This window comes from Rhinolophus ferrumequinum, chromosome 6 (genome assembly GCF_004115265.2).
Source record: "Rhinolophus ferrumequinum isolate MPI-CBG mRhiFer1 chromosome 6, mRhiFer1_v1.p, whole genome shotgun sequence".
In the NCBI taxonomy this organism is placed as follows: Eukaryota; Metazoa; Chordata; class Mammalia; order Chiroptera; family Rhinolophidae; genus Rhinolophus; species Rhinolophus ferrumequinum.
Genome location: NC_046289.1, coordinates 56,080,675 through 56,102,158, shown reverse-complemented (window position 1 = coordinate 56,102,158; position 21,484 = coordinate 56,080,675). Strand labels below are relative to the sequence as shown.

Genomic DNA, 21,484 nt, shown 5'->3' with positions numbered 1-21,484 from the left:
TAGAATGTGCCCGCCTAAAAACTAACTCTATCTTAAGTGACATTAGACGAAGAGTCTTGTTATTTGGCCAAAAATCTGCCGTTTAGCCTGAGCTTTGGGCCTACTTCAGTGTTATTTCCATCATCCTTTAACTTTGTCATGGTTGATGTTTATGTGGGTATAAAGGTTATTCTTTAATTAGTCAACAGCGTTACTTATACAAAGGATGTCATTTAAACTTGTTATTATTATACAAATACTCATTTTTAGATACAGGCAAGTACTCTAGATATAACCTGAGTCAAAAATCTCTGACTTATATGTTGAAATTCTGTCAAAGTATAAATGTATATTAATTATTGGATAAGTAAAATGCTATCTTAATTGCTGATTGTTAAAGGTTTATTTTATGTTCAAAATCAATTCAAAATTTAAAAAATCAACTCAAAATAATTAAAATGATTAAGAACTTTCAAGTAGATAAATAGGGAAATAGATTGACAGTTACTACAAATACAAAGAGAGACTATTAGCTAAATAACTTAGGAAGAACATTTTTTTAGTCGATAAATATATGTAAAGATTTAAATAACACAAGGAAGAGTAAGTAGAGATTGTGTCGTATCAAAACTCTGTTCTTTGTAGAAATGTTTGGTGTACCTAGCACATATAATTTAACCTTTTAAACTGATGCACGGTGCTTCTCTTCTCTGATTCCTACCACCCCACTGCTTTAACCAATGCCAAGCTCCCCGAATGAAATGCTTACCTTTTAGTTTCAAATTTAGGTCTTCAGCTTAAATTTTCTCAGCTCTCCTATAAAATGCATTTTTAAAACATACTTAATTTAATTCTCATTTCATTCCATTTAGGACATGGATCTTGTTCATCCACTCACCTCAGCTGAAATTTGACTCTCTGTAGTGACTGTCGGAAAGTCTGACAGCTGACAGTGCTGGAAAATTGTTCTATACTTGTATATATTATATGTTATTAATATTACATATTAATTTCTATACTTGTATATATTATATGTTATTAATATGTTAAACATAATTTTAGTACTTACATTTTGAATAAGAATATTAACTGACTAATAATAATTTAAATTTTGGCATAAAATTTTAGGTTTATTTGTGCATCCTAAGCAGTTTATTATTTGATAGTGATATTTGCCAGCCACTTTGGCTTCAGTGAAAATTTAAATTCTCAGCCCTTTGGCATTTGGCTGAAATGTGTATTTTGTGCACCTCTATTGTAAGCATGATAGGGTATGCAAATATGAGGCATAGCAAAATTAATTCCAGGTGATAGCGTTAAGGAAGTTTGAGTGAGAAACAGGCATTTGAGATGGATGATGAAACATGAGGCTTGTAACAGGCAGAGATGGGGTGATAGGGAAGGACGTTTCAAGCCAAAGAGTTGGCTCAAATCCTTTCTATAAAATTGTATGCACCAAGCACGGTGCTTCTCTCCTCTGATTCCTACCACCCCACTGCTTTAACCAATGCCAAGCTCTCCGAATGAAATGCTTACCTTTTAGTTTCAAATTTAGGTCTTCAGCTTAAATTTTCTCAGCTCTCCTATAAAATGCATTTTTTAAAAATACTTAATTTTATCAAGGAAATTATATCTTAAAGGAACCCTTTGATGACAAGAAAATTGCTGCTGGCGTTAATTTGCATATGATGATTCAGTGTGACATGCTTTATGAGTTCCTCTGGCTGGAAGTTTAAAGATAATACAAATTAGGGTTTCTAATACAATAAGTAGAGTTCCAGTGTCATTTAGTCAATCACTTTCATTCCAACCCAACTGTAAAAACAGAAGCCATACTCAGTCCCTTATTCAAATACTTTACCTAACGGTCTCAGATTTGTTCTCTTGAGTATGTTGAATTTAAACTGTTTTCTATTACTTGAAGTGGGATTAAATGCATGGGGGGAGGGGTGCCACACCACTTCTATTTGAGAGGATCCTGTCACTGAATAGGCATTGCAATAGTGAGCTTTTGCTACGTCAGGATACAGTCATAACAAACCTAAATCTCAGTTTACTTCTTACTCACATTACTTGTCAGCACCTGTGGGTGGCTGAGCTTCTGATCCATGTGACTTCTCATTCTGGGACGTAGGCAGAAGGACCATCCTCTCTATTTGGGACATGCCGTTGTCTTGATGGAGGGAACGAGTAAGCACACAAGTGAGAAACAGCAATAACTCGAAGCAGCTTCCACTCAGAGCTGCCACTCACATCTCATTGGCCAAAGCAAGATTCATGTTTGTAAGCTTTGTGATCACAATATGACAACATTTGTGTGAAGAAAGAAGAAAAAAAACATTACCAGATCATAACCAAGCCTAAAAATATCTACAGGGAGACACTGCTAGTCACATGGCAGTGGAGGAGGGCAAATGTTTAAAACAATATTTCAATCTACCACAGGCATTTAGTAAACACAATGTTCAGGTTTTTCCTTTTTTTCTTCTTCAAGGACTGTGTTTTTCTAACTATGAGGTAATAATGGCAACTAACCCATGAAATACAGTCCTTTTAATGGAGAGCTCTGTCTCCATTTTAGGGTGAATTTCTCTGGGTCTTATTCTGTGGAGCCAACCCTGATCTGCATCAGGTCACTGGCAGGCATTTCCTGGTGAACCCTCTGCTTCTGTGTCCCAAAAGGGATGGGGGGGACAGATTCAATATTCATTTATTTCCAAATATTTATTGAATACCTACTGTATGTCAGGCTCTATTGCAGATGCTAGGGACAGAGGGAAAACAACACAAAGTTCTTTTTGAGCTTACGCTGAGTACATAAGATTATGTTAGGCAGTGACAAGTGCTACAAAGCCCAAAAGGTAAGGAAAAGGGAGAAAGACAATGTAAGGTGATCAGAAAAGGCCTTGCAGAGGTGACATTTGAGCAGAACCTTCATTAAAATGAGGGCATGAGCCATGAGTATTTGGGAGGAAAAGCATTCTCCTGTGTAGTGCAAAGACCTTGAGGAAGGAATACACGTGGCAAGACTGAGAAACCTCAGGGAGGCCAGTGTGACTGGAGCAGAGTAAGAGAGTACGTTAGAAAATAAAATAGGCATGTATGGCCTTGTAGGGGTGGTAACTTGAGATGTTATTTGAAATGAGATGGGAAGCCATGAGTGGCTTGGAGCAGGAGGGTGATACAATCTGATTTGTTTTAAAAAGATCATTCTGGCTGCTGGTATGGAGAATAGATTGTAGCAAGAGTGAAAATACTGAAGAAGGTTCTATTTTTTACAGTTTTATCAGATACTAGGATGCTATTCTTACTACCTCTGGTCCCATATGTGATATTTAATGAACATGGGTTTTGGAGATTCATGTTTGTAAGCCTTGTGATTACAATATAACATTTGTCTGAAAAAAAAAAGGGGGAAATCCAGTACCAAGTCACATTATTTTAGATAAAGGAACTAAAATAAGATTCAGAAATTGTTAGAAAAAAGTTAATATGAATAAATAAAAGAGAAAATACATTTAATGTATGCCTAACACTCCATATTGGAAGGTCCAGGAGGAAAGATGTAGATTAAGTCAATCACTAAATTGAAAGCCATTTCTGCCTAAAAAGCAAAGAAAAAATATTCAGGAAAGCCCTTCTTCAAACTAACCCTATCTAGATGGCCATGGTCCTCTGCTTTGCCTGTTCAGGAATTCCATTTTGTCAAGTTTTTCTTGGAGTGATGGCCCAGAGGTGTAGCAGGAATTCACAGGAGACTTGCTGGTAAGCCAGAATACCTATATATTAATTTATAATGAAAAATTGAACTAGCAAATGAACTAGACATTAATTTCATGCAGAGTACCATCTCCCTGGACTGTGTTAGATAATTTTTTTCACCTTGGACATGAAAAAAATTGCACAGACTATTTTACTTTAAAGAATTTTGATGAGAGTTAGGAGATACATCAATCTGATCAACAGTGGAAGCATGCTAGACAGGACACCTGCGCTTTATTTCTGCATCTCCAATTGTGTGACCTTGAGCAAATTACTTAACTTTTCTGAGTCTTAAGTTTTCTCATCGGTAGAAATGGAAGATACTAATATGTTCTTTGTAGGATTATTTTGAGGATTGGATGCGATATTATAAAGGAAGTGCTGATACAGTGCCTGATGTGGACTAAGTCAATAAATATTAGTTGAACCTGAATTCTGTAGGAAGTTACTCTCAGAAAGCTGTTATCTCCAAGAATATTTGAGAAACTGATTCACACTAAGATGTTATAGAAAATAAGATTTAATGGCCACAAGATTTAATGTTGACAATCTTCTGAGTATTTGCAATTTAGGATGGTTTTTCTTAAAAACTCCAAATCATTAGTTATAGTCATTGCTGTGATTAGTGGGTGCCAGTTGCATGGAATTCCAGGGTGCTTACCCAGAGTATTCCCTGCTCTGAATGGAAATAGATGCCAGGAGAGGTGTAACCATTCGTTGGCTCCCACACTGGGTGTAGCTGTAATGTGTCTCATGAAGGCACTTCAGTCTTCTTCCTGGTTGCATTTTTGAAAGGTGTATCAAAGCTGAGCATTACTCCTGGGAATGGTTTACTTCTGAAGAGCAGGCCAGAAAAATTCCCAGTGAGTGAGTAAGTGAATGAATGGAAGGCCATTGCTATTCCCTCTCCTCAGAGCCTTGCACAAAAGGCAGCCATCGAACTGTCCTCTGAGGTATTCCCACTCTCTTCATCCTCCCCTCCAGACTACCCATCTGCCCCAGTCCCGTTCCTTTGAGCAGCATCCTCCCAGGTAAGCCCAGCTGCCCTACCTGGTGTAGAGCTTGCCGCTGGAATGGGAGGACTGGACAGGGCCGAAACTGCCGGGGAATGTAGGGAATACAGCTAACGACATCATCCATGGTTGCAGGCTTAAGGAAATCACTAGGGTCACTATGCCCTTGAGATGACATCCGCCTGATTTATGCCCCTCTTGTGCTTTAGCCTTTATTTGTTTACCTTTCTATCAGTTTTTCATGACAAGTTTAAAGGACTCGATATCATGTCCTCGCATTCACTACGAAGAGTACATACAATACAAGCCTTGCCTTGTGTACCTCTTTAGTAAAACTCAAAGTAAAGAGGAAATCTATACCAAAGAGCCTCTAGCTAATACTTATAGCTCCCAGTGGGTCGAGGTTAAATATTTCCACGAGTAGAGAGCGTTGTCTCAGGCGGGAGTAAGGCTTGGTTGGTATCCACAACTGCTTTCAATGTCCTACAGATTGTAAAGACCAGGGTCTGCGCCGAGCTTCGCCCTCTTCTCTCGAACTACAACTCCCAAGATACCCTGCGACCTGGGAGTGCGCAGGCGCTTGGGTGGCGGAGGGGGAACCGGCCGCACAGACAGCGCGGTCTAGTTGGGGGAGCTGGTGACGGGTGGATCCGGCAACTCCCTGAGAGGCAGACGCAAGCGGACGGGCGGGTGCTGCGAACCGGGCGGTACGCAGTCCCTGTCGGTCTGTGAAGAAGTCGGTGGCCCCAGCGGACGAGAGTCAGGTAAGTCCAGCCGGGTGCTTTCCAGGAAGTCCGTGTGCGGGCGCGGGCAAGGGAGTAACACCGGCCATGGTGGCTAAGGAGGGAGAGGTTGCTGCCTTCCTGCCGCTGGCCCCGGTCTCCTTCCCTACGACTCCCTCTCGGGGGGCGGGGGGACGCTGAGGTCTGCTTCGGGGAGAATGGGCCCTGGTGGGGACCGGTGGGGCGCACTGGGCGTCGCCCGCGGTGGAGGCGCGCGAACCCCGAGATGAATCACTCGGGGGCTGGGCCTCCCCGGGTTCGAGACCGGCCCCTTCCCCTCCGGCCGCAGTCCTCGCGGCCCGCGGCTGTGCGAGCTCCTGGTACCTACCTGCCCTTTCCACTCCACCCAGGCGTAGCTCGGGGGACGATCATCTTAAAAGGGTTTTCTCACCAATACTCTTTCAAAGGCTTCTGGTTGTGGCAAATTGGGAAGGAAAAAATTAAAAAGACCCTTAGGGCACACCCTTTTTTTGATTGAAATCTGGCTTGTCTTGCATTCGCTATTTTGATCTATCTGCTTGCTGTCTTAGAATAAATTCCTGGCTCCCGTGCAGCACAGCTGGATCCGGCTGTGAAGTTTGGGTATTGGTTCCTTTTGAGGACGTGACTGGGTCGTTATATTTTTGCCTACGGAGATTGGTATGTTTCCTCTGCAAGCCTGCATTCTGATTATAAACAAATGGGAAACAGCCGCAGGTTTTTTGTTTTATGTTTAGTTAAGAGTCGCCTTTCCAACTTGCCCTTGGCTTCTCTTAAAACCAAAAGTCATCTGGTAATGAACACTGCAGTAAAACTTATCCCAGGAGGTCATACTTGAACAGGAAATAAGCCTGTGGAGCTTTAAATTAGTTATGTGCGGTCTCCCTTGGTTTGTAACATTTTCTTGCGGCTCATGTTTCTTTTTCTGAGAATTCTTCAGATTAATTTTTCGGCAGATTAACTTGATTAAGTAATTGGCCTGTCAGAAAGAAAAATTAGGCTTAGAAAAATGGTTTTGTCCAGTCTCATTTATCTTGGCTGATTTCTTCTTCCTGGTCCAAGGCACCTTTTTACCTTATCACTTCTTTCGGAGCCCTCAGTCATTTTGTTATAATATTTAGAACCCCCTTTCTCACAGGTTCCTATGAAAGAAACAAAAAGTGAATTAAAACGTGAGATCCAATATATTCTCTTTCAGCCTGCTTACTTTTGAACATCTCAGGATTTTTAGTTTGTTCATCTTTAAAATGAGATTTTGGGACCAGATGACCCTAAGATTATTCCAGCCCTAAATATCTCCGATTTTTAAAAAATTCATTTATTGTGTCCATTCAGAAAACATTGGCTGCAGATGTTGTTCCAAGCCCTGTGCTAGGCATGAAGGAACAAAAAGGAGTTCTATAGGATGTTACTGACCTACTGCTCAATTTCCTTTAGTCGTATTTTTATGACTGATGTCAAAATTTTGTGATACGCCCTTCAGGCCAAGTTACTCTGTAATTAACTTCACTAAATTTACATACATTTAAGTCCAATCCCATTATAATGATAGATTTCACTCTAATCAGAGATTTTCAAGTCTCAGCTACTGATCCACGTAAATAAAACACAGACTCAGTATAGCAGAAAGGACTTGAATGGTGTAGGGTGATGCTTCTTAAATTTTAACATGCATAAATCACCTAGGATCTTGTAGGTTTGAAGTAGGGCCCTGCGACCTGCATGTCAGACAGGGAATGCTGTAGTTACTATCAGACTACACTGAATAGTAAGGATTGGGAGATGTTTTTAAGGTGTTCGTAGTGACAGTTTAAAGACCAGTGCTGATACCTGTGATATTAGATGCATAGCGATGGCTTTTTCCCCCGCTCTCAATTTTTTTAAGTAATCATTCACTTTAACAAAAGAATTGCCTTCACAAGTTTTTTCTGTTCTGTTTTTTCTGTTCCTTCCTTCTCTTCTCCTTCCTCTTGGCTGAATCCTCTCAGCATTTTTTTTCTTTCTCCTCCTCTTCCACCCTTAACTGTTTTCATTCACATTAATTCAGTAATTCACTAATTCATCGTGTGTTTTACCCCATCCTTTACAAGGCACTGTCTTAGGTTCATGGTGAATGCAGACAGTAAGACATGGTTTTTGTGGGGGAACTTACTCTCTTTGAGATTAGGCATGTGTACTTGTTTATAGTTCGGAGCCTTGTAAGGCCATCTGGAGGGAGGGAATAAAAACATGGGTAGGAGTTCAGAGGGAGCGATCTTCTACAGTTGTGGGATGAGAAATAAATGAAGTCATCTTTTTTCCACTCACTGCTCATCTTTGTCCCCCCAGGCTATACTCTCTGTACTGTTTGAGTGTATGTGCCATATCTACAATAGAATACAGTATAATTTTGTAAATTTACTTATTTGGAACCTAGGGTGAGCTGAGTATATGAAAAATCAATTAGATTTGAGCAGTATCATAGGAAGGGTGAGAAGTGGTGGGGATAAAAGCTTACCTGGGTAGAGAACCACAGAGGGAGGGGAAAGATGAAGAGGAAGACAGAGGAGGACCCAGTAAAAGAGTAGGAAAAAAGGGCTCAGTAGGTTTTCAGGTGTCAGTCTGATGTACACTGCCTTGTTATTTAGGCTGCATTATCAACTGTTAAAGGTCAAATTAGCTGGCAGACTATTCTTCAAGCTTTTCAATTCTCCTTAAATTTAAAAATGTGTGTGTTCTCTCTTAATTAAAATAGTTGAGGAGGGCGTTATTCCCTAGGCTAACAGTGGTGAAAGCACTGTTGTCCTTCGGTCATCGACCTTCCTTGCTGACATTTGATTTACTTGCCTTATTCTCAGTATTATTTCAGATCCTCTAAAATCACAACTATAAAATCCTATTGAGAGGAAAATAGTATAGAAAGCAGAAAATTCTGGACCTCTACTAGTCCATTATGTACGTATTGAAATCCTGAAATCAAACTCGATTTGCTATTTATGAAAAACATGAACACGTATACTTATATTTATCTACGTGTATGTGTCTGTAATCCATTAGGTTATTTGTAGTAATAAAGGAATAGAGATAAGAATAATCAAAATGGCAAATAATTGAAAATGTGTGTGTGGTAATATAGATTTTCTCTGAAACAAAATCATTAACCTGTGTCTTGAAGCAGAGTGGTACTTTGTTATTGAGGTTGAATTAACATTCAATAAGATGCACATATCTTAAGTGTCCAGTTCAAGGAATTCTGATAATTTTATACACTGTAACGTCTACGAAAACAAGATAGGAAACATTTTTATCACCGTAGAAATTTCCCTCATGCCCATTTCCAGCCCTTTTCCTCTCCCACGGCAACCACTTTGACCCCATATTTCTGCCGCCATAGATTTGTTTGATCTTGTCATGGACTTCACATAAATGGAATCATACAGTAGTATATGCTTTTTTTGTGTCTGGCTTCTTTCAGGTAACGTAATGTTTTTGAGATTCATCTGTGTTGTTTTATGTATCAGTGGTTTGTTCTTTTTTATTCCTGAATAATATCCTGCTGTATGAATATACCCCAGTTTGTTTATCTGTTTTCCTCTTGATGGATATTTGGGTTATTTCCAAGTTGGGCTTTTATAATTAAGGTTGTTGTGCACATTCCTTTACAAGTCTCTTGTGGATATATGTTTTCATTTCTCTTGATAAATACCTAGGAGTGGAATTACTGAGTCATAGGGTAGATGGATGTTTAACTTTGTTTAAAAAACTGCCAAACAGTTCTCCCAAGTGGTTTATATGGATTCCAGTTGCTCCACATTTTCGGTGTCACCAATTTTTAGTGTTGTCAGCCTTTTTTATTTTAGCCACACTAGAAGATGTAAAATGGTACCTTATTATGGGTTTAACTTGTCATTATGGTTTTAACTTGTGGGACATTTCATATAAATGGAATCATACAATATGTAGTCTCTTGTGATGGTCTTCTTTCGCCCTTAATACTCTTAACAGTTCATTTTGAGAATCTCTGAAACACAGACAAAGTTCCTCCATGGATGTGCACAGTTTTTGACCTGTACAGGTAGATATACACTCGCTCCGGTACAAACGTTCAAACACCCACACCTACTCACTAGAGGGAACACAAACACACCAAGACAAGCTTACAAACTAAGGTAACCGATGCACAGAGATAACCCTTTACAATTAAATAGTTTCATATATGGGCATATCTAAGCACTGATCTGATTGCAGGTACATACAGGTGAACACAGTTCCTGAACTGTGTGTGAGAAAATGGATGAAAATATGGTAAGCTGGGAGAAAATGAGGGCTGAGTGGGCAAGAGTGAATGAGAGCATGATGGCCAGTTAAATTTATTTAAAGTGTATTCTGGTGTTTTAAACAATTCCTAGATCTTTCAGTTAAGCTTTTTTAATCAGTAACAACCGTCTGATATGTATATATTATTTAATATGTACCGTGTTTCTCTGAAAATAAGACCTAGCTGGACCATCAACTCTAATGCGTCTTTTGGAGCAAAAATTAATGTAAGACCCAGTCTTATAGTATATTATAAGATTCGTTCTTATATTAAAATAATACTGGATTTTATATTAATTTTTGCTCCAAAAGACGAAAGAGCGTCTCATGGCCCAGCTAGGTCTTATTTTCCGGGAAACACAGTACATATATAGACTTGTAGATAGTTTCTTAGCCTATTGCATAACAATCCCTTTGAACAGGGTATTATTAAACAATTATAAAGTAGGGGATTTGCATATGGAAAATAACCAACAAAATATTTTAGTTCTCTGATTGTGGTGTCATTTTAATGAGGAGTTGCTAAGGCGTATTCCCTAACACACGTACTAGTGAAAAAAGAGGAGGCCTCTCAAATGTATACATTATTATTATTCTGGCATCTGTGAAGGCAGCGCTTACCCTGGGGCAAGCAAGCATGGCAAGATTTGATATAACCCCCAGATTTTTTGTTCATGGTGAATGGATTCAAGTTCGTATTTTTAAATAGCTGCTCTTTTTTTCCCCCTCCCCTTTTTTTCTCCTTAGTATGGCCACTGGGGTTCTGGACCTGCTTGGCAGGAGAGAGAGGTGGGATGGGGTGGGGCGGTGGGTAAACAAGCTTGATTCAGTTGGGAAATATCAATAGGTATGTGATTGTTTGAAAGTCAAGGCCCCTTCATCCCCCTTACACACACACACACACACACACACACACACACGCACGCACGTGTTTTTCTGCTATTTGTCCCTAAGATTTACGGTTCCTTGGGGAGAATCACAGAACCATACAGAGAAATGGGCTGGGACAGATTTGCACATTTGCACCTCTGAGGGCCTTTGGTGCAGTTGGGCCTTCTGTTAGTCGTCAGCACACCCGCTACACCTGCCTGTTTTCTGCCACGTTCCTTGAGCCCCCATTATTACTCCTCCTCAAATATCTCACATCTTACTCTCCTGGACTTCGCACAATATCGCAGCTGAACTCCTGGGTACAGTTTGCTCTCCACCAGAGAACAGTGCTTGTCCATGACACTCAGCTGCTCAGCCTTTTCTTCTGCCATATCTTCTTTTCTTTTCTTGCTGCCACAACCTTAGTTCTGGCCTATATGTCCCTTTGAGTAGGACACCATGGATACCTCTTCAAAGAGGTGTTTGAACTGGTGGTCCCTGAAATAGGTGAAAGGATTTGAACATGAGTAAAAGGGACCAAGGGCACTTATATCAGGTGTAATGAACAGTGTGATCTGAGGGCTGGAGGCAGAAAAGCATGGAGCTCTGTTTACTTCTTTGGCCATAATACCAGGTGTGTGAGGATCACTCCTTCCCCTTCACTTTTCTTCCTCTCCTTTCCCGGCTCCCTCTCTACTTCTGGCATGTACTTTGATCTGTTTGCTTAGTATACGTCCTTCCCCTCCCCTTCTATCTAGTGAAATCCGGTCTTTCTGACCACCCACAGTGATCTCTGAACTCCTGTAACACTAATTTCAGTACCATTTTGTCAGTTAATTATATATTGCCTTGATTTTTTTTAAAAAAAAGCTTTATGTGCATGTCTCATTCTCCCAAATAGAGTGTATCAATCAAGGGTCTTAGGTCTCAGGAGCACAAACCCACAGAAGCTAGCCTGCTGGAAGGGACGGTGGCAGGGCTGGCAGTGGTAGTAGTTGTTACTGTAAGGCTGCGGAGCTCCCTGAAGTGAATGCGGAGCAGGCCCTTGGAAAGCCCCTGTCCTATCTCTGTTCATGGCGAGTGTGGACTCTCTTCAGCTTCTTTCTGTGCCTCTGCTTCATTCAAGAACATTAATTTGGATTTTTAAAAATAGTGTGCATTACAGTGTTATCTTGATTACTGAGTTTTTGGTGCCCTTTTAAATCTTGCACCGGAGGCAAGTGCCTCCCTCACCCTGGCCTGAGCCCTGGTTTGCTCTCTCCTTTGTAGACTGGCTTTTCTCTTGGCTCCTGTTTTTCACTTAGCTTCAGCTTAAACATGACTTTGACTTTCTGTGATGCTGCCTCCAGATGGGGTGATACATGATCTCTCAACTGAGGTTTTGTCTCTCTGTTTTCCAGATTCCTGGAGAATTTGATCTATCTTGCCTGAGTTGCGCGAACCCCTGTACCAAAGGTTTGCAAGGGAGGGAGCATTGTTATGTGGTTTCTTCGGTGTGTACTTCACAGGGCCTCGGTAAGGGTGGTCCCAGGCACGGGGCTTAGGGTTGCTCATTCCCAAACATGCTTCCTTTGGTGCCCAACGTCACAAGGAAGTGACCTTGCCTTATCTTTTTTGTGTCTGCACTAACTACATCTAGCAGATTAACAGCTAAACGTAGGTGTATCTCTTATTTAGTATCTGTTTATTGCTATGACTGACCATTTGACCATTAATTAGGATTAACTTTTGGGAGTAACGGTAATCAGAGCAATATTTTTTAAATTTAAAATAAATTACTAAAATTTGTTTTATCATCATTTGACAGAGTTCCGATTTTAGAGCAAGTTAAATATTTCTAAAACATTTCTGACTTTTATTTCCGAGTTTTGAAAGCATGGGGAAGTAGACTTCGGGAGCCCATGGTTGCTTGGCAAGAAGGTCTTCATTGACTCTGCCCCCCAGTTAGGATATGGTAAAACCAGGTCCTCTCATCAGTGATCTCAAACCTTACTGAACTCCCTTGTTATTTTATTATGCAGTTATTTAGTATCTGCTATGTTAGGCTGACAATACAAAAATAAATGCTTGCCCTCAAAGTCCTCACAGCTTATGGAGAAGATAGATACAGGAAATCACAGAGATGGGGGTCTGTGTGGGCAAAACTGAGGGCGTGCAGATCCAAAAGGGCCTAGTTCATGTTCTCACAATGTGGTGGCTTCCATGGCATCCTGAGTTTTACCCAACATGTCTTGGGAAGGCTTCTGCAGGTCCTGGGAGAGGGTGCGGCTGCCTCGCTGGTTTGACATCTTCAGCAGATGCTAGGCACCCTCACGCTTCTCCTTGGCCAACTTGCAGAAGTGGCCCACGCCCTCCAGAGCCCCGTCATTGTGGTGGAAACAGAAGCCCAGAGAGAGGTAGGTGTAGGAGATACAGGTTGGCGGAGGCCTCCACCTCTGTGGAATAATTCTAATGAATTTGGGAGCCCATGGTTACTCGGCCATAAGGAGTTAAGCTCAAAAAACGGTGTTGGCTGGTCTCAGAGGCCGAGGATGGCTGAGATTGTGCCAAAGGTTGCGACTACAAAAGAGGTTGGAGGGTGATCAGAGGCTGGAAGAAGGGGCGTCCCTGGATCTGTTCCATCCAAACACTGTTAAAGCGAGAGACAGATCAGGGAACCGCCGACGGCACTGCCTGAAATCTATTTTTTAAAGCTAATTTAAGTGTCATTTAAAAATATAGTATTACAAAACTTTTTCCTGGTCGTCTTAAATAGAGTCCTCCAAACTTAACCAAGATGATTTGGAGGCTTATAGGATTTAGAATTCATTGTGTTCATCAGGTATTATTCTGCTATTGAATTGCTTTCTGAGGTTGTTGAAATTTATAGGCTATTGATAATTGCATTAAATTGTCCCATACTTTTGTGCTTTAGTTACTTTATAGTTTTTGCTTCTCTTTTGCCTCCAGCTGTTGCTTCCTGTCTGTTACTGTCATTTCAGTAATTTGCTTCTATTAATGTGCGGTGTGTAGTAATATAAAAGTAATAAAATGGTGGAAAGTGAGTATTTTGTAGAGGCAGTGTGATACAGTGTGAAAAGCATGGAGTTTAGGGTCAGGTTCAAATTCACATCTACTGTTGAGAATTTATATATCCTTGGGCAGGCTCTTTATCCCTACTGAGCGTCAGTTTCTTTTTGAAATGGGGATAGTCACGTTTTGCAGAGTTATGAGATACGTATGTTCAAGTTCCTGGCATATAATAGGTATGCAAATGAGTGATTTCTTTCTTTTTCTTTTCATTACATTGGAATATGGCATATGGCCTTTGTTAATCTGAGGAACTCAGGTAAATGAAAGAAATGTGTTTCTAAGATGTAAGTAAGATACAGACAGTTTAAATAATAGTTTACAGTTGGTATCATAAGTGTTAACTCTAGAACTATTATCCTGAACTCCTGTTTTGGGTCCTTACATATACTAAGCTCTCAGCAACCTCCTCTCCTTCTCTATATTAAGTTGTTTTTTCACTTCTGTATGGCTCTCCTGATTTCCCTTGTTTGCTATTAAAGACAAAAATGTTTTTTAGCCCTTTTTAAAAGAACCTCGGCGAAAGCATACCTTATGACCCTGAGGGCAGCATGCCAGCGTTCTTGGCCAATAGCAATGATTTCTCAGACTTCCCTTCTTTCATCAGTTCTGCTTTTTTCAACTACCACGTCTTAAATATTAATTTGGTGTGTTTTCCACCCCCAGCCCTTCCGTTTCTTTTTTTCCCAGGACCTATCTCCACTAGCTGTATGGTTCTCATTATTTCAGTAGTTTTATATGGTTTGGATTTTATGTGTATACGTATTTTTCAAAGGCTATATTTTGGGAATTTTCAGTATCATTTATAGTGAATCTCCTATATTAATATGAAAAAAATCTAAGTTTTTGTACCAGAGGTTTGTGCCTTCTGTCTTGAAACTGCAATAAAATCCTGTGAATACCTTCTCCTTACAGTCCACTAGACTGTCCGATGCTTCACGTCATGCAAATACTCCCGGTCAATTAGCAAAGCTGCTTTTTTTGAGTAATTTCATGAAGGCATAATTTACATATCATAAAATTTCATCCACTTTGAAGTGTGCAATTCAGTAATACCAAATGAGTTTTCCTATCAAAAACTCTTCGGGGCTCTCTCTGGTCTGTAAGAGGATAATCGTCTTGCCCTTATCCTTTTTGTTCCCAAGATCACTTACTGTGGGTTGTATGACTGTTACTCCTGGCTGCCACGTGGTTACTTACAAGTAAGCCATTGTTGGTTATTGCTTCAGTTACTCCTTCTGTATATGATAGTACCCCGTTAAGAATGAGGTTCTTCTCTACTGTTGGGACACAGGCTCACGGTGGTGGGTGGGGCAGTGTCTTTTTCTTAAAGAATGGCTCCCTTCTGCCCGGTTGACCAGGAATCTCATTCTCTCTTCTGGGGTGCGTCCCACCATGAGAATGACATCCTAACTGCAGCGCGTACCAAATTTCTTTGATTGATTCTGTATTGCCCACCTCCACATGAGACATCAAGGCATATTATGCAAATTGTAGGCGGGAGCCTCTTCAAACATAGCTGTTTCTCCACGTTAGTCTGAAGACTAATTGCTGTAGCAAAGCTTGGTAATGTCCTCCAACCCCCTGAGATTGTTTAGAGTGAAACCAGTGGTATCCCTAAAAGTCACAAGTGTGCTGTTTCTCTGAAAGTGTGTATGAAATGCCTTCGCCACGTAAGACTGAGGCCTGATCCATTGAGGAGCATGCAGTCACGCCAGTTGGGGCACCAGAAACCCAAATCAGTGACAGGTATTGGGGCAAAATGGTGTGCTGCACCCTGAGTATTGTTAACCATCAGAGTAGAAAAGAGTAATTAGGGTTGGAGGAGCTGGAAAGGCTTTACCGAGAATGGATTTGAACTTTGAAGGGTGTGCAGTTTGGATAGGACAGAAAGGTGAAATCTGGGAATAAGGAGGATTGTTGAAGAGAAGTTCACACACTGTGGGAAACCAATGAGGCAGAGGGGTGAAGCTGAACTTACGATCTTTGTGAGACCCTGAGGAAGCCAGCCAGATTAGAGGAGAGGATTCCTAATAATTCTTGTAGAAAGTAGGAAGGTGGAGTTTTATTAGGATCACCTGAGAAAGTGCCAAAATACAAACACCTAAGCAATAAGAAAAATTTCTAAGCAAAGGAATGAAATGTAAAAGCACCGTTTCAGCAAGCATAGTCAGGTGACTATGATCAAGCTCTTCAGAGCAGGAAAACAAGAGCTTAGAGTCAGCTCTAAGGACAAGAGTTTGTCCGTGGGAGAGAGAGCTTGGTAAAGCATTGTTTTTACTTCCTCTCTTTATGAGGCTTCAGAAATTTTACTAGGTACTGAAACTGTTCCTGGGAACGGGAAGGGTCCAGAGACACAAGGCTTTGAAGGCCTGCACAGAACTTTGGAAAAATTAGTTATTTCTCTTGATGTTTTCTTAGGGAAAAGGAAAAAACACCCCCAACTGGCCCTACTCCCAGTTTCAGAGTTTCAGTTATATAGGGGCTTTGGTCCCAAGCTGTGGAACTTGGGAGAATAATATAATTATGAGCATATATCACTTTAAATGATTTTTGCTATTTGTCTCATAGATTGTTAGTTTTTGGGGGTTTTTTAGTTAATGTTTTAAAACTCTTTTAATAGGCGCTCTTTGATGGCTAATGGTTTTTGTTTGCTTTTGTTTCACCAAAGCACTTTTTGCTATTACCAGGGTATAGCATGCATCATTCAAAAGTCAGAGGTAGTATTTGTTACTGGTTTTTCATACACAGCATCAAAATGCAACAAACGATTGAGTTCTTTAAATTAAAAATAAAACAAATGCGTATTGATACATAACCCAAAGGAACCACTGAATATATAATGAACACTCTGTATCTTCAGCTCTCCAGTTTATCTCTGGTTCTTGTGGATCCTTCCAGAGTTATTCCCAAGGTACTTTTGAAAAGTCAAGTTGAATTGATAGTAGACTTTTAGAAGGATCTTAGGGGTCATTTCTTTACCATTATGTTTCTTACGATAATAAAGTGGATCAGATTTGAGGAATGGATATGGATGAATAATGGCGTTGGCTGGCCCATCTAAAGTCCCTTAGAATCATTGTCTGAAACTAAAGCCTTTATGAAGCCTGTGTCCCAAAGGCGTCTTTCCTAAGTTCGAAATCTATTTTCTTTATTCTAAAGTTTTTTTTCCCTAATATATTCCAGTACTATGTTACTCTTGAGTATCATGGTTTTCTAATTTAATTAAAATAAAACCAGTAGTTAGATGCTTTTAAACTTATTTTTAAAAGAGAAACTGAAATAAAGAACAAGGCAGAAATGAATAAGTATTTTTACTGTGTTAATAAAATTTATTGTTTAATTTTGTGATTAAACTTTTTTAGCATTCATTCCTAAGATTTATGATGCGTTGAGAATTTATGTTTTCATAGAAACATTTCTAATTTTATTGTGGGAAGTAGGAAATGATCTGTACAGATTTGCTTTATATGGGACTTTTCAGAAAAGCTTTTATTAATATGGCCATTCCACTTTAACTTCTTTTTCTCTGTTGCTTAACATGGGCCCACGTTTGACTTCATTATTTACTTCTTTTGTTGTTTAATCTATCTAGCCTGGTTTTTCAAGTCACTTTCCTGAAGTATGTCACTTTATTGTTTTTGTGCTTATCTAGCATGATTCAGTGTTCATATTTTCCTTTCTACTTAAACATTGTTCATCTTGGCAGTGATGAGGGTAAGTTACTGTTTTTTTCCAAGGTTGGATTAAAGCGTGTTCCTTTAAGATCAGACTGTTAGAGCTAGGACAGACCTGAGTCCATTGAGCCTTGGGCTAAACTGAACAGGCTTTGTGACACCTCTCTGGTCTGTTAGGTAGTAGCTGCCTAAGGACTGAGTCAGGATCTGTACCCTCTGGGGAGAAGTGTCTGATTTGCATTGTCTGTCATAGACGTGGAGGAGTCCATTGGCAGAACCGGGTGTATTTTGGCTATTCCTCATGTAGCCCAGGAAGCTGAGAAGTGAAGTGACTTGCTCAAAGTCACCGAGCCCTTAATTCCATAGATCTACTGACCCCCCAGGTCAGTGCTAGGAGCTAAGTGCTGGACTTTTTCTCCCAAAGAATGTTGGTGTTCCTTTTGGATTTTGTTTGTTTTTCCTCCTCGAGTGAGAATTGGATTATATTAGGTACTTAAGTTTGTCACAGTTTGTTTGGGAAAGACTCAGTAGTAGTCATCAGTCTAAAGATAGGACTCTTCTTATTCTAGCAAAGAAAAGGGGCTTGAATTGCATCTAGCTAAAATTGAAGACTTTTTTTCATTTAGTTTTAAGACTAGGTTTTCCCCTTAAATTTGTCAAAAATATATTACTATCTTATCCCCATTACAATTCATCCAGATCCATCCTCCACAAAAAAGGGAAAGGTTGAATTTTATTATTAGAAAGAGTGAATTTTATTGAAGAGATTTGTTGGTTCAAAACAAAATCTGGTCTCAAAGGATTAAAATACTAGTAGAAGGAGACAGGGTAGGGGAGATACTTTAAGGACTTTTTATTTTCAATGTTTATCTAATGTACTGTTTGACATTTTGACCAAGATAGTATAGTATTTTGCAATTACAAATACAAATAACAATATACAACACAAGTGACAATAGTAACTGTATACTGTGTGTATATTAGTATTTATTTTATGATCATTGAATTGGGAAATCTTCATATTAAAAATATCCTCTCTGACATTTTCCACGTCTTGTGGGCGTATTTTGGTGGTTTAGATTAGTTCTTAGAATCCCTTAGAGCACTTTCTTCTATGTTTTACCAAAGCCATATCTTTTTAAAGTCTTTAGAATGCTGGGACAACTTTTATACAAAATGTTTGATGCCTTATTAACCGTTAATCATTGGATCTGCAAGTATTGTTAACTTCAGTCATGTACAACTTCATCGAGGCACATTTTATTCAGAATCGTTGACTTCTCCCAGGAAAGTTTCCTCATTTGGAGGTATATTTTCTATATAAACACATTTTCAGTTGAATAATGATGCACTTCTTCATCTTTGTTGTGGCACAATTGTTGATATAGAATTGCTAGAGTGTAGGGTTCTGTATGCCCATGGATGTAAAAAGGGAGTGGAGAAAGAGAAGAGACAGCCCAATGATGCATTCTTTTCAGTGTACCACTTGTGCTGTACTCTAATCATGGAAGGTGGCAGGAGACGGTCCGAAGGAGAATTAGATATATTTTCACTATAAGCCCAATTTTGCTGGTCACCACTTTTGTAAATTGATAGAAATAGTGTATCAAAAGAAAATTGAAAAGTATTAAATTTGTTTTTAGATTTAACATTAAATCTACAATTGAGTATTACAATTTCTGCGCCCTGTTTGTGCCATATCTTTGATTCTTGTGTTCTCTTTAAATTCCAGTTTGCGAAACATAAAGTGGGGTAATAGAACAACAGTCTGTTCTATGCAATTTTCTCAAATTCTTTTCCTCTTATTTCCATGCTTCCTTTCCTCTCCCATGTCCTGCTACCCCAGTCCAATGTCCCCGCCCCCAGAACAGTACATTAAATGAAAGAGACATTTAGTAAATGTATAAAAATACAGAGCGTGCCAAAAAAATTATACACATTTTAAGAAAGGAAAAAACTATTAGTTGTAATAATATATACCAATAACAAAAGATGAATACTAGTCATGTTTGACCTCTGCAATTACAAGAGGTGCTCAAAGTGGTTACCATCAGTGCCCAGACACTTCTGATTATGGCGGACTACTGCTTGAGCATAGATAACAGCTCTTAAAATATATATACTTTTTTGGCACCCCTAGTATATATTGGTTTGAAGATGGTGAAATTGGTAAGGAGAAAAAGAGTTTTTCAGAATGAAGAAAAAAGTCAAGTCTGAAGCCCAGGAAGTTCAGAAGGGATGAAACTGAAGAACGACGTTATTGTTTACCTTTTGTTCACTGCATAAAATTCAGCTTGCTCTCAGTATGATTTCTTTTAGACCTAGCCTAGTTTATTTTAGGATTTTGTATATAGTCCAGTGCTTACTAACTTGGTAGATTAAGAAAATTCTTGCAAGAGGAAGAATGAGTCATAGTGATACTTCCCTTTGGGAGAGAAAGAAAGAAAACCTCAGATTAGTCTGTTCATTAGATACTTGGAATGGATTCAGCATTTTAATTGATGGCTGAGCACTGATAAGCTTTCCCTGCAAGCTACCTCATAATCACATTTGGTTTTGTCCACACTGTGACTGGTAGGAGGCTCTTGAAAGTTAACCAGCCAAGATAGAAAGCTCTGTAACATTATTACCCTGAGAGACTTGTTCATATGATGTCATTTCTATTTTAATTTTTTTGTTTGTAACAACTTTTAGAAAAGCTTCATGATTTCCTAGTCTACCCATTCTGTTAAACAAACAAACCAAGGGTGGGGGAGGAAGAAGAAAAGACTGAAAATCCTTTGGTACTGAGAAACGGTATACTGAGTGGTCCCTGTGGCGTTCGTCTTTGGTCTGCACAGACTGGGTTCCTCTCCGACCTGGCCTTGTGTCTCATCCTGCTGCTCCACCAAGAAGAATGAAAAGAGGGCTAGGACTGGAAGCTGGTTTGGCTGCTTTGAGCCAGAGGAGGAAGTGGGGTACTCATGGGAGCCACAAAGTCTCTCAGCAGAGTCTCATTGAAAGATTGTTTTTGAAGTGGTATGAGGAACCTGTTAACCATTTTCTTGTAATAGTCACAGAAATGATCTGGCTGCTTTCTTGAAGGTTGCCCTCAGTAATCTGCTTCCAATTAAATCTCTTCTTTGTTTTAGCCCTAACAAGTTTTTCTGGGCTGCCCTCAGACTTCAGACTTTATTTTCTTACCTTAGGCTTTTGGGGTCTATAGATCTCATTTTTAAAATTCATCAGTAGCAATGAAAGGATAGACAGGGCTACTTAGCTAATCTCATACTTGGGTAGGTTAGTTTCCGTGGAACTTTTATACAGAATAATCAGCCACCATTTTCTCAAACTTTTGTGTGCAAAGCAACTACCTCATTCAGATGTACCCACACTTGGCTCAACTCAAGAACTCCACAAAAATCATTATTTAATGCACTTTTAGGGTTCATTGTATAGCAGAGTCAGTGAACCAAACAAAAGAGTAGATTTAGCATCCAATTTATTTTCTTTTAAAAAAAAGTCTTATTTACTATAAAAGTAATACACATTATATACAACTAAAATAAATGGTTTTCATTGTTTAGAAGTTAAATACTGTATACATGGTGCTTTGGGTGCAGCGGACACAAAGTACATTTTTTGGTTATAATTAGTGTTATCTAGAATCATAGACTTATAAAAAGGAAATGACCTTATGAGACTCTTAAAACTCCCTTGCAGTTGATGTTTTTGCCACGTAATATCGCTGATCGATTTTCATACTCAGCCTCTGCTTTTGACAATGCCAGCAATAGAGATTACTTTCTTTATTCCAGCCTTCTCCATCAAAGAATGTTCCTCAGACCAGCAGAAATGAAACTCAAGCCTAACATTAAACAAGAGAGCATTTAGATCTTTAAATGTTAAAATCTCTAGGCAGAGATAACTTATTTTAAAATTGTTTCCAGATTAACTCTGAAGCCAGGTCAAAACTAACAAGAAAAAGGAATGTTGATTTTGAATCTTTTAACCAAAGCAAATTGAAGCAGATACTTATGAAGTTATTGTGTGGTGAACCATATCTAGGTCAAAAGAT

At 39.4% G+C, this 21,484-nt stretch overlaps 1 protein-coding gene across 2 annotated transcripts in view; it reads left to right on the top strand.

Moving 5' to 3' along the window:
* The first annotated feature begins 5,321 nt into the window (after positions 1 to 5,321).
* TMOD3 (tropomodulin 3) overlaps positions 5,322 to 21,484 on the top strand; it is a 63,406-nt gene continuing 47,243 nt past the window's right edge. The window contains exon 1 of one of the 2 annotated variants that reach the window (XM_033108942.1): positions 5,322 to 5,518. The gene's annotated coding sequence lies outside the window, so the exon portion shown is untranslated. Of the gene's footprint in view, positions 5,519 to 8,374; positions 8,450 to 21,484 lie in introns of those variants that run through there. The other variant, XM_033108943.1, reaches the window with a different exon arrangement.